General features: G+C 44.9%; 1 protein-coding gene and 1 long non-coding RNA gene across 7 annotated transcripts in view; one reads left to right on the top strand and one right to left on the bottom strand.

Annotated features, from left to right (window-relative positions):
* LOC110674772 (amyloid beta A4 precursor protein-binding family A member 2-like) overlaps positions 1-12,970 on the bottom strand; it is a 59,875-nt gene that overhangs the window by 7,501 nt on the left and 39,404 nt on the right. The window lies entirely within an intron of this gene.
* Positions 11,193-11,627, top strand: LOC110674774. The gene is made up of 2 exons (XR_002499181.1): positions 11,193-11,396; positions 11,464-11,627. It is a non-coding gene; the product is annotated as an uncharacterized LOC110674774 (long non-coding RNA).

Raw genomic sequence — 12,970 nt, 5'->3', positions numbered from 1 at the left:
CTCAGCTCTGTCACTCGAGATTTTCGACAGTTATCACTCTATGTGACTGGATTACTATGGGAGTTGACGGGTGACATCTGAAATATGCATGCTTGCTTTGATCGACAATGAATACAGACGAGTCACATGAATCTGCTCGATTTACAAAATAGGCCCCTAAATGTTCATTACCTCTTCAGACTACAGCCAACACAGACGTGTTTTTCTACAACTCTCAACTGGTTATGGGCCCAGGATTTTGGCCATAGCCTGAAGAAAAGTTAACAAGCGTGAAGAGTTCTGAAGTGTCCGAAAATGGTTCTTCCGAGGGATGATCCAAATTTTCAAGGCGGCGGTAGAAGTACTGGTGGAGGAACGGCAGGGACCGGTCAAGGTGATGGAGCAACTACCAGTGGAGGCAGTGTGCGGCCAGCAGCTCCGGTTCGATCGTTTGGGAACGCAGTAAGTCTTCCGGCCATGGAGAAATTAAAAGGACGTCAGAATTACGCTTCGTGGTCCTTCGCAATGAAGATGATCCTGATACGTGAAGGTACGTGGCGCGCAGTGAAGCCTGCTGAAGACCAGAACGTGGATCCAGAGATGTGCGAACGGGCGTTTGCGACCATATGTTTAGCCCTGGAAAAGCAGAACTACAGTTTGGTCAAGACAGCGAAGACAGCCCGAGAAGCCTGGGAGAAGCTGCAGCAAGCTTTCCAAGACAACGGACTGATCCGAAGGTTTGGACTTCTCGACAAGCTAACATCCGTCAAGCTAGAAGAGTGTGAAACTGTTGAAGATTACGTGGACCAGCTGGTGACAACATCGAACGATTTGAGCGAGATTGGATTTGAAGTCAACGACCAGTGGCTTGCGTCCTTGCTGCTCAAAGGACTTCCTGAGTATTATAATCCGATGATCATGGGACTGCAGGCATCCGGGATCAACCTCACAGATGACGTAGTCAAGACGAAGATCATTCAAGACGTGAAGTGGCCGTTGAAAAGTTCCGGTGTGGGTGGCGCTCTGTACACGAAACCGAAATCGAAGCATTCAAAGGTGGACAAGAAGAGCGGATTGTGTTTCACCTGCAACAAGCCTGGACATTTCGCTTCAAATTGCCCTCAGAAGTCATCAAAACCCAAAGGTAAGGCGTTGTGTGCAACATTGGCCGTTGGAACTGGTAGCAAAGACTGCTGGTATTTGGCTCTGGAGCGACGGCACATATGACGAGATGAAAAGATGGATTTGTGAAGCAAGTGGATTGGGTACATCCAATTGACACCGCTAGCAGCCATAGCATCAAGTCTGTTGCAAAAGGTACGGTCCAACTGGAGTTGGATGAAGGCCCGATTGAAGTTAAAGAAGTCTTGATGGTTCCGGAGTTGTCGGCGAATCTTCTGTCTATCAGCAAAATCTGTGAGAAGGATATGACGGTATTATTCAAGGCCGGTGGATGCGAGGTACGCGACGAGAACGGCGACATCGTTGTAACCGGAATTCAGGAAGATGGCATGTACAAGCTGATTACGAAGAAATCCCCGAAAGCGTTCTTGATGACCGATATGGAACTGTGGCAACTGAAGCATCTACGTGTGTTTGGTTCCCGAGTAATGGTGCACTGTCCGAAGCAGAAACGACAAAAGTTTGACCCGAAATCCGTTGAAGGTTTCTTTGTGGGATACGGTGAACGTTCAAAAGGATTCCGAGTATTCAATCCAGCAAGAAATGATGTGATCGTTAGTCGTGACGTGGTGTTCATCAACGAAGGGCGTCCGATAACCTCGACAGCAACTGAGGACCGGAGCCAACCGGTAGAATTCAACGACGCTGGTGAATCCGATGATGTAGTGCTACCTGGTCCCAGCACCGAAGAATCGCCCGTGCCTGCCGTCGCGCTCCCACCGCAATCAGAAAGATCAGCTGTAGAGCAGCAAGGATTGAGGCGCAGCGGTCGGGAGCGCCAACCCACAGGCAAGTATACAGATTTTGTTTGTCTTAGTTCGACTTCTGGTTCCGATGATCTTACAGAACCAATTGAGGCGTTTCCCGGTCAAGCACAACCCGGATCAACTGATGACCCGATCAGCTACGCGGAGGTTCTACAACGGTCGGATCGAAATCGATGGCTGGAAGCTATGCGAGAGGAACTAGAGGCGCTGGACAAGAACGAGACGTGGGAGCTGACAGAATTACCAAAGGGTAAGAAGGCGATACGAAACAAGTGGATCTTCAAAACAAAGTACGGGTCCGACGGAAATGTGGATCGATTCAAGGCTCGATTGGTGGTGAAGGGCTGTTCCCAACGTTATGGTATCGATTACGAGGAGGTGTACGCGCCAGTGGTTCGTTACTCAACAATAAGATACCTCATGGCCCTAGCAGTGGAACACGATTTGGAGATAGAACAAATGGACGCCGTAACCGCTTTCCTTCAAGGGAAGTTGAAAGACGAGGAAATCTACATGGATCAACCTGAAGGCTTCATCAAGAATCCATCGAAGGTGTGCAAGTTGAAAAAGGCACTATACGGTTTGAAGCAATCAAGCCGCATATGGAATCTTCAACTAGACGAGCATTGCGAGAATTTGGTTTGCAGCGGTCGGAAATTGATCCCTGTTTGTACTTCAAGAAAGAAGGCGGACGAATGATGTTTGTGACGATATATGTGGACGATTTTCTCCTGTTCACAAATGATCAAGCTTTGAAGAAGAAATTGAAGGCATTTCTGAATAGTCGCTTCAAGATGAAGCGCAAGCAAAATTGGACAAGACGATGTGCCCATCTGACCCAGAAGAAGTACGAAAGATGCAGACGGTTCCTTACAAGGAAGCGGTAGGTTCCCTGATGTACGCGGCGTACGCTACAAGGCCGGATATAGCGTTTGCTGTGAATACGGTGAGCAAGTTCAGCAACAACCCTGGACGTCGACACTGGGAGGCGGTGAAACGCATAATACGGTACCTGAAGGGGACAATGGACCATCGTTTGCAGTTTTCGAAGCAGAGCAATCCGGATTTGACAGGTTACTCGGATGCGGATTGGGGAGGAGATGCGGAAGAGCGAAAATCAACTACTGGTTACGTTTTTACCAAGATGGGAGGAGCCATATCCTGGAACTCCAAGCGGCAAGACGTTGTGGCTTTGTCTACGTGCGAGGCCGAATATATTGCGCTATCGAAGACGGCGCAGGAAGCACTCTGGTGGCAGCAGCTACTCAAGCAGCTGGACGATCAACAGGTGGTGCCGATCATGTGCGACAACCAGTCGGCGATCTGTGTAGCGAAAAACCAAGGCTTCAACCCGAAGACGAAACATATTGCGATTCGTTACCATTTTGTCCGAGACACGCTCAATCGAGGAGAAGTTACATTGGATTACGTTCCCACGAAGCAGCAACCGGCAGATGGACTAACAAAACCTTTAACTAAGCAGAATCACGAACAGTTCAAGAAGATGCTTGGTATCGTATCGTAGGTTAAGGAGGAGTGTTGCGAGTAGATCAATTGTAGTAACCTACGACACTTCAATACTAGCAACGGTTAGACCTAGCAACGATTGTTTAGTTGATGTAATTAGAAAATAAATGTTCATTACCTCTTCAGACTACAGCCAATACAGACGTGTTTTTCTACAACTCTCAACTGGGTCTAAGCCATTTCTAGAAAAGTTCAATCCCCCCTAGAAAATTATAACTTTCATGCTTGCTCAAGGCTAAGTAGCCCGTCATTCGTTTTTGCAGCCATGTTGACAATGCAGCTCGCAATTTCAAAGTAGTAAAACTTCGTCACCCTGTCACCATAGTTCATTTCCGGATCCGGAAAAGTGTTACTACTTGCGTCTACATGCAGATAATTTTTGCAGATATGCTGATAATTTTTCAACTACGTCAGTACAGTACCAACAGATTTCCAATAATTCGAAAGTTGATTTAGCAACAATCATCGACGTCGCGTACAAATTTCAACGACGAATTTCTGGCCACTTCGTAAAGGCGTCTACCACTATGAGGAAGTACAGACCGCTGATTGGGCCAGCAAAATCGATATGAATACGCTCTCAGCGAGATTGATCAAGCGGCCACGACTGTAGAGGAACCTTGGATGGTGTCTTCGAATGTCTGACACAGCTTTCACATCTCTTGACGAAATCACCAATGTTATCATTGATTCCTAACCAGTTCACGTGGCTAAGTGCAATAGCTTTCATCCACTCCATTCCCAGATGTCCTCGGTGGAGTTGCTTGAGAATCCACCGACGAAATCTGTCCGTTCACTACCGATAGTGCGTCTCGATGAACGGAGAACGGGCGAACTTCAGGGTTAGCGATGTCATCAAGTTTGGAGGGCCATCCACGCTGGTTGTACTGGAGGGTAGCGTCGCGCACCGACTTGAATGTTACTGGCTGCGATCTGATGGCTTCCTGGGATGGAATCTCGATGCCATCTTCCAACTGAATCGAGGCGATGATGAAATCCTCCTCTGGTTTAACGTGACTGTCGAACGTCGGCGTGTCCAAACTGCGTGGTAGACACGTAATCGACGTCGAAGTTGTAGCACAGAAGCGTCAGGGCCCAATGTTGAAGTCGGTTGGACATATAAAGCGGAATCCCTTGTTCTGTCCGAATATCTGCAGGAGTGGCTAATGATCCGTCTGGAAGGTGAACATGCGTCCTAGCAGCATGTGATGAGATTTCGTTACGGCAAACACCAGCGCAAGACCTTTCTTTCTCGATCTGTCCGTAATTTGCCTCCGAGGTAGTGAGTCAGCGGGAAGTGTGCGACGGCTTTGAGTGAACCATCAGGAAACCTGTGTAGAAGGCAGGCACCGATTCCGGACTGCGAGGCATCGGCAGCAACAATGATGTCCAATGTAGGATTGAGTGCGTCAGCAGCAAATCCGACTGGAATACCTCTTTGAAACGCTTGAATTATTGCTGACACTCGCTGTTCCAAACGAAATTGGCATCCTTTTTAAGCAGCGCGTCCTCCGGAAATCTAGGGGGTTGGTGTCAGGCCCTGCAAGCCAGCCGTAAAAATACACCAGCACAGGAACGTCAACGAGAGAATACGGACCGGAACAATCGGCAAAGACCACAGCGACGAAAATGGACTAGCGATTGGAAACTCGGTACGTGGAACTGCAAATCTCTCAACTTCATCGGAAGCACACGCATACTCTCCGATGTACTGAAGATCCGCGGTTTCGACATCGTAGCGCTGCAGGAGGTGTGCTGGACAGGTTCGATGGTGCGAACGTTTAGAGGTAATCATACCATCTACCAGAGCTGCGGCAACACACGTGAGCTGGGAACAGCTTTTATAGTGATGGGTGATATGCAGAGGCGCGTGATCGGGTGGTGGCCGATCAACGAAAGAATGTGCAAGTTGAGGCTCAAAGGCCGGTTCTTCAACTTCAGCATCATAAACGTGCATAGCCCTCACTCCGAAAGCACTGATGATGACAAGGACGCATTTTACGCGCAGCTCGAACGCGAGTACGACCGCTGCCCAAGCCACGACGTCAAGATCATCATAGGAGACTTAAACGCTCAGGTTGGCCAGGAGGAGGAGTTCAGACCGACGCACAATGGTCGGAAAAAAGTGAAGTTTGGCCAAAACTATTTTTATCGCCTTAATCGATGAAATATGTAATCTGAATATGTTATTTGGCGTTTTTGTTGTTTCAGAAGGGGTTATTCACAAATTACGTAACTTAAAAAAAATATTTTTTTTTTAAATTCAAAATGTTATCAAACTGGGCTGAAAGAACAAATTTTGTTTATATTTGATCGAGTTTGATCAAAATGTGTATAAATACTGGTTAAATATATTTTAAATAAACTTTGTATGAAAAATATCGTCAAAATATATGTAAAATATTGTGTTATTCAAATAGCCCTAACTTACAAATCAGCAAATTTCTGCAAAAAAATTAAAGCTTTTTTGTAAGATCTAAGGATGCTTTTTGATGTGCAATATTCGAAATGGCGGCGACATGACGCGACAAGAGTTGTTTTTCATGTTGAAAATCATCAAAATTACTAAAGTGTAATATTGAACAGTATTAAAACTTCAACCAAATATTTTTTTCCATCCTCATGCTCAATAAAAGTGTTGAACCATAAGCTTTCAGATAGTGGGTAACTTTGGGGAAATATTGCATTCCTAAATTATAAATTTTGTGCTTTATTTTATTGTTACATTTTTCAAATTTTTGACTTCTGCCGATTTGCCGTCATAAAACTCAAAGAAATTGAAATTTTAGTTCAATTTCAATTCGTCCCCTTAATGCTACAACTAGATAACTCGAAAATCAAAATTTTGAGATGTGCAACTTTGAAAGTATGACCGTTTAACAAGGTGATGGTTAATCGCAGCGATTATGATTTAAAAATAATCTTTAACTTGTGTATTTTGAATCACACGCTTAAGACCTGTGGATATTTTGCAGATCTAATTAAGAAAAATGTTTTGACATATTGAAGTCAAAAATTTCAAATTTCGAGTTATCTAGTTGTAGCATCAAGGGGACGAATTAAGGGCCATAATAATATAACACATGAGGTATATTTAAAAAATAAAAAAAACATAAAAATCTCAAAAAAGTTTTTGGTAGTTTTGGCCGCTCCTTTATATGGAGCCCGACCATTGTGCGACGATTGGAAAGTTCAGCGCCCACCGGCTGACGAACGAGAACGGCCTACGATTCATAGATTTTGCCGCCTCCAAGAACATGGCCATTCGCAGCACCTACTTCCAGCACAGCCTCCCGTATCGATACACCTGGAGATCACCACTGCAGACGGAATCACAAATCGACCACGTTTTGATCGATGGACGGCACTTCTCCGATATAACCGACGTCAGAACCTATCGTGGCGCTAACATTGACTACCTGGTGATGGTGAAACTGCGCCAAAAACTATCCGTCATTAACAATGTACGGTATCGACGCCCGCCTCGGTATAACCTAGCGCGACTGGCCCAACCGAACGTCGCTGCCGCATACGCGCAGCATCTCGAGGTAACGTTGCCGGAAGAGGGCGAGCTTGACGAAGCCCCTCTTGAGGACTGTTGGAGCAACATAAAAGCAGCCATCAACAACGCAGCCGAGAGCATCGTCGGGTACGTGGAAAGAAGGACATGTGACGATTGGTTCGACGAAGAATGCAGGCAGGTTTTGGAGGAGAAGGATGCAGCGCGGGCTGCAATGCTGCAGCAAGGAACGCGACAAAACGTGGAGCGATATAAAAGAAAACGAAAGCAGCAAACCCGCCTATTCCGGGACAAAAAGCGACGCCTGGAAGAAGCGGAATGTGAAGAAATGGAACAGCTGCATCGTTCACAAGAAACGCGAAAGTTCTACGAGAAGCTTAACGCATCCCGAAAAGGCTTCGTGCCGCGAGCCGAAATGTGTAGGGATAAGGACGGAAGCATCTTGACGGACAGACGTGAGGTGATTGAAAGGTGGAAGCAGCACTACGATGAACACCTGAATGGCACGGAGAACACAGGCGCCGAGGGTCACGACAGCGGAGGAAGTGGCTACGTCAGCACGGCGGATGAAGGAAACCAACCTGCCCCCACATTGAGGGAAGTTAAGGATGCCATCAACCAGCTCAAGAATAACAAGGCCGCTGGTAAGGATGGTATTGGAGCTGAACTCATCAAAATGGGCCCGGAGAGGTTGGCAGCCTGTCTGCACCGGCTGATCGTCAGAATCTGGGAAACGGAACAGCTGCAGGAGGAGTGGAAGCAAGGGGTCATATGCCCCATCTACAAGAAGGGCGACAAACTGGAATGTGAAAACTATCGTGCGATCACTATCCTGAATGCCGCCTACAAAGTGCTATCCCAGATTATCTTCCGTCGTCTATCACCAATAACAAATGAGTTTGTGGGAAGTTATCAAGCTGGTTTCATCAACGGCCGCTCGACAACGGACCAAATCTTCACTGTACGGCAAATCCTCCAGAAATGCCGTGAATACCAAGTCCCAACGCATCACTTGTTCATCGATTTCAAAGCGGCTTATGATAGCATCGACCGCGAAGAGCTATGGAAAATCATGGACGAGTACAGCTTTCCCGGGAAGCTCACAAGACTAATAAGAGCAACGATGGACGGTGTGCAGAATAGCGTGAAGATTTCGGGCGAACATTCCAGTTCGTCCGAATCCCGCCGGGGACTTCGACAGGGTGATGGACTTTCGTGCCTGCTGTTCAACATTGCGCTAGAAGGTGTCATGCGGAGAGCCGGGTTCAATAACCGAGGTACGATTTTCACAAGATCCAGCCAATTTGTTTGCTTCGCGGATGATATGGATATTGTCGGCAGAACATTTGGAACGGTGGCAGACGTGTACACCCGCCTGAAACGTGAAGCGACAAAAGTCGGCCTGGTGGTGAATGCGTCAAAATCAAAGTACATGCTGATAGGCGGAACCGAGCGCGACAGAGCCCGCCTGGGAAGCAGTGTTACGATAGACGGGGATACTTTTGAGGTGGTTGATGAGTTCGTCTATCTCGGATCCTTGTTAACGGCTGATAACAACGTTAGTCGTGAAATACGGAGACGCATCATCAGTGGAAGTCGCGCCTACTATGGGCTCCAGAAGAAGCTGCGGTCGAGAAAGATTCACCCTCGCACCAAATGTACCATGTACAAAACGCTCATAAGACCGGTAGTCCTCTATGGACATGAAGCATGGACCATGCTGGAAGAGGACCTGCAAGCACTTGGAGTGTTCGAACGAAGGGTGCTTAGGACGATCTTTGGCGGAGTACAGGAAAACGGTGTGTGGCGGCGGAGAATGAACCACGAGCTCGCTAGGCTCTACGGCGAACCCAGTATCCAGAAGGTTGCGAAAGCCGGAAGGGTGCGCTGGGCAGGACATGTTGCAAGACTACCGGATAACAATCCTGCAAAGATGGTGTTCGCGTCGAATCCGGTTGGCACAAGAAGGCGAGGAGCACAGCGAGCGAGGTGGCTTGATCAGGTGCAACAAGATCTGGAGAACGTGGGCCAAAATCGAAGTTGGAGAGACACAGCCATGGACCGAGTAAATTGGCGTAACATCGTTAACGAGGTTTTATCAAATTAATTGATGTAACACCAACTAAATAAATAAATAATTAAGCAGCGCGTCGAGTGGCCGCCTCAGCTGGTGCATCTCTGCATAGGAATTTACCGCACCAAGGAACGAACGTAGAGTTGTGACATCTTTGGGCGGTGGCATCTTGACAATGTCTTCCATCTTGTATGGATCTGAATGGAGACCGTTTTTTTTATCTACGATGTGCGCAATAAACTTGATCTCCGACTGCAGAATGTCGCACTTTGCTTCACTCAATACGAATCCGTAAGCTTGAAGGCGTTGGAATAGTGCGTTGAGAATCTTGTGGTGCTCCTCTTCAGTTTTGCTGTAAACGAAGATGTCGTCCAGAACCGTGTCCAATCCTTCGAGCTCGGCAACCATGCTGTTAATCAATTGCTGGGAGGCCCCGGAAGCGAGTTTTATTCCTGATGCGAGTCGGTTGGAACGGAATAGACCTATATGAGTGTTGATAGTGAGCAGCTGCTTCGAGTCATCGTCAAATTTCACCTGCAGATAAACATCACTCAGGTCGATGACGTTGAAATATCGGCACTTGTTGACTTTGGTGAAGATGTCATCAGGAACCGGTAGCGGGTGGTGGTTGAGCTCCAGGGCAGCATTCAGTCCGGTTGAATAATCAGCACAGATTCGAGCTTTACCTCCTGGTTTCTTCACTACGATGATCGGAACGTGATATTCCCAGCGATTGAAATCAGTACAGCTCCGCATCAATCATCTCCATGGACGTGAAAAGAACTGGGCGCTTCGCTTTGAAAACGGGATTAGCATCGGTCTTGAGATAAAGTGGGACCTTCATCTTCTTGCTGTTTCCGATGCATTGCTAGAACACTTTGGGATACGCAACTTTGTATCGTTGGATTAGAATGACTTGACCAGCGTCACCCGACGCAGTCCGTGTCCTTGGGAGTCAACGTTGACGAGCCCAGGTTCTTCCACTGCTTCTTAAAACTATGGTGATGTCGGACGCGGTGTCCAACTGCAGAGTGACTCGAGACCCGTTGTTATCCACCGTTAGTAACTTCCTTCTTGAAGTGCAGCTGACCTGGTTGATGGAATAAATGCCATTCACATTCTTCTTCTTCTTGAGTGCCGCCTTCGAAGTGTAGCTGCCGCAATACCCCTCTTTGTGGCCGGTTTGCTTGCAGTCCCGACAAACGTACTTCGTGTCGTAATGCACTGCCACTTGGACCATCTGACTTCGTCTTCTTCTTTTCTTTGAAATCGGGTGACATTGGTAAAGGCTATAGATAAATACAATTCGTCATTTGTTCCGTACAGTAAATATACTTTTACCATAAAGGTAAATGTATCACGAACAGTTGCTTCTATGTTGAACAATTTAAAAACTAAAACTTTGGAGAGTAAAAAACGGTTTGAGTAATCCACCCTGAAATGTAACATTGTCTCGTGGTGTTCACATATTGTTGAACAATACGAAGGTGCCAATTCGTGGGAAATGGTGAGAACGTAACATTACCTTCTTGCAAATAGTTTTGTTTCATATTTGTACAATAATACTTACACATACTCATTTTACCATATATTACTAATTTGTAACAGTTTACCGAACAGTCAAGCGCATTGGTATTTGTGAGCAAACTTTACTGGGCACATTTTCCGAGTTATCAACTTCCCAACGTTTCTCCGCACACGCTAAAAAAAAACTTTGGTATGATCGAGAGCATGACTTTGTTTCAGAGGGCATTCACATTTTTTTTTCATCTCGCAGTACATTTTTCTAAACACTCCAAGCAAAGGAATTTAAATAAAAGTATTTTTTGCGTTAGTTTTATGATGTTAGAACACTCTTTTAGTTAAAATGTTTGTGAATAGAAAACATAATGAGATATTTGAAAGTTACATTGCTGCTTCATTGTGTGGGTTTCTTTAAACGTGTCATGTTTATTTTGGTCATCCAGCGAGACAAAAAGATGAAAATTTTGTTGCGAAAAAAGTCATCCCGCACCGAAGAAAACATTCCGTTGCAGCTAAATGGTGACCTGCACTGGCGATTTGGAGTTGTATGTTCCGAGATAAATATGTTTTCAATTAAAAAAATGTGTAAATATTAACATATCCTGTTGCCCGCCAATAGATTGCGCAAGCTTCCCGTTGGATCTGTCTCCGCATGCGGTGTCAAACATAGGTTCAACTTCAACATCCAGGCAGGAGATTCCCGGAAAGCCGCTGATAATGTAGCACTCATCCTGTTCGTAGCTGAATGCAATCCGATCATGTCCGATTGCCAGGACTAAGATTAGAGCGAATCAAAATTTCAATCTGGATGATGTTGAGATATGTAAGTGCAGAAAATTCTTATTAAACTGTAAATTGTCTAAACTATTTTGTTTTCTCCTATACGACAGGTCCTGCATTCCGCTTGGCAACGTAAAGCAGACACAAATCTAGGCCGAAGCTCAACCCATATCAAAAATTCAGTGTATATTGAGTAAAAAGACCCACAATGCAAATTAAGTGTATGCTTATTTATCGTTAGTTTAATTCAAATAAAAATGAAGTTCTCAATTTATTCATATATTTTTCATTTATTGTATAAACATATCACAATAATACAGTTTTTAGTTAAAATACCATAACGCATCGTAAACCAACAATTACAGATAATGTTTTCGTTTTATTTAAATTTTATAGTTCAACTATTCTTGAACAGTTTGCTTAATAGTGGATTGGACAAAAACTGGGCAAAAATGGATAGTTTATCTACTGTTTGGCAAGTTGTCAATGAAAAAAAATGTTCGCGAAAATTGCCATTTTTTTATGGTTACATAACTTAACCGCCTATTTCCCACATTGTACTTTTGCCAATTACAATTTGCCAGATTGTTAAAACCGTTCATGGTACGGTAGACTTATTGTTATTTTGGGTGTTATACGAAGTTGTTCAGATATTGTTGCAAATAGTTGAGGATAGTTTCGGAAACAGTGAAGAAATGGTTTATGTTTATGCGGGACTGCTTGACTGCACAGATTGTACTCACCGATTTCCTTTGTTGCACCATGGCTGTGTCGTGCTTGAGTTTTGCAAACGTTGGCACTCCGTGATGAGTGATTCCAGCGTGCATTCTTCCGCGTCCGCGTCTGCGTTCTTCGACGATCGGAGCCCATAGGTGAAAATCAGAATTTTGAATGGATCCACGGTGATCATGCTGAGCTCGAAGTCTTCACAGCATCGGTTGACTGTCTCAGCGTACGTTAGAAAATCGTCTGCCTCGTTCTTCGTGAGTTGGAAGCACTGCACAATGGTCCAGATAGCAAGTTTAGGCGGACATGAACTTTTCGACGTCATTTTGTGGTTTTAGAGTATAGGTTGCTTCCCAGAAATGTCTCGAAATTAGTTGTACTACAATTCGTACGAAAGGGATTTTTTTTCTGCACTAATCGCAATAGTGTCCTATACGACAACTTTTTTATGTTGATAGATAGCAAGTTGGTATGTTCAGCAAAGTTGTAGCATATTTTGATCCAAAAAGTTTTGTAGAACAGACTTTGTCTCTATCTCTTATACTTTCTGAGATAATTGACTTTATATATGAAACATACGAAGAAAATCATTTTTTCACTCATAAGTCATTTATTTACAAATTTTAGCAGCCTACTATGTTCTACAAGGTTTTGGTACTGCTATATTCTACAACTTTGGTGAATATACCACAGTTGTATTTCTTCTCGTTTTCTTATTGTCTTCTTCTTCTTCTTCTTCTTCTTCCTGACTAACGTCCCAAAGAAGATTTTAATTTAAAATCATGCCGTATTAAAAGTCATAAATGGTAATATGTTGCAAGAGTTGAGAGACATTGAATTTATTTATCTTGAGTCTTTGATTTATGTATAGCAGTAATTATTACAGTAGTT

The sequence above is a fragment of the Aedes aegypti genome, chromosome 1 (assembly GCF_002204515.2).
Source record: "Aedes aegypti strain LVP_AGWG chromosome 1, AaegL5.0 Primary Assembly, whole genome shotgun sequence".
Taxonomy (NCBI): domain Eukaryota; kingdom Metazoa; phylum Arthropoda; class Insecta; order Diptera; family Culicidae; genus Aedes; species Aedes aegypti.
Note: the sequence above shows the minus strand (reverse complement) of the source record. Positions and strands in the feature narration are given on the sequence as shown.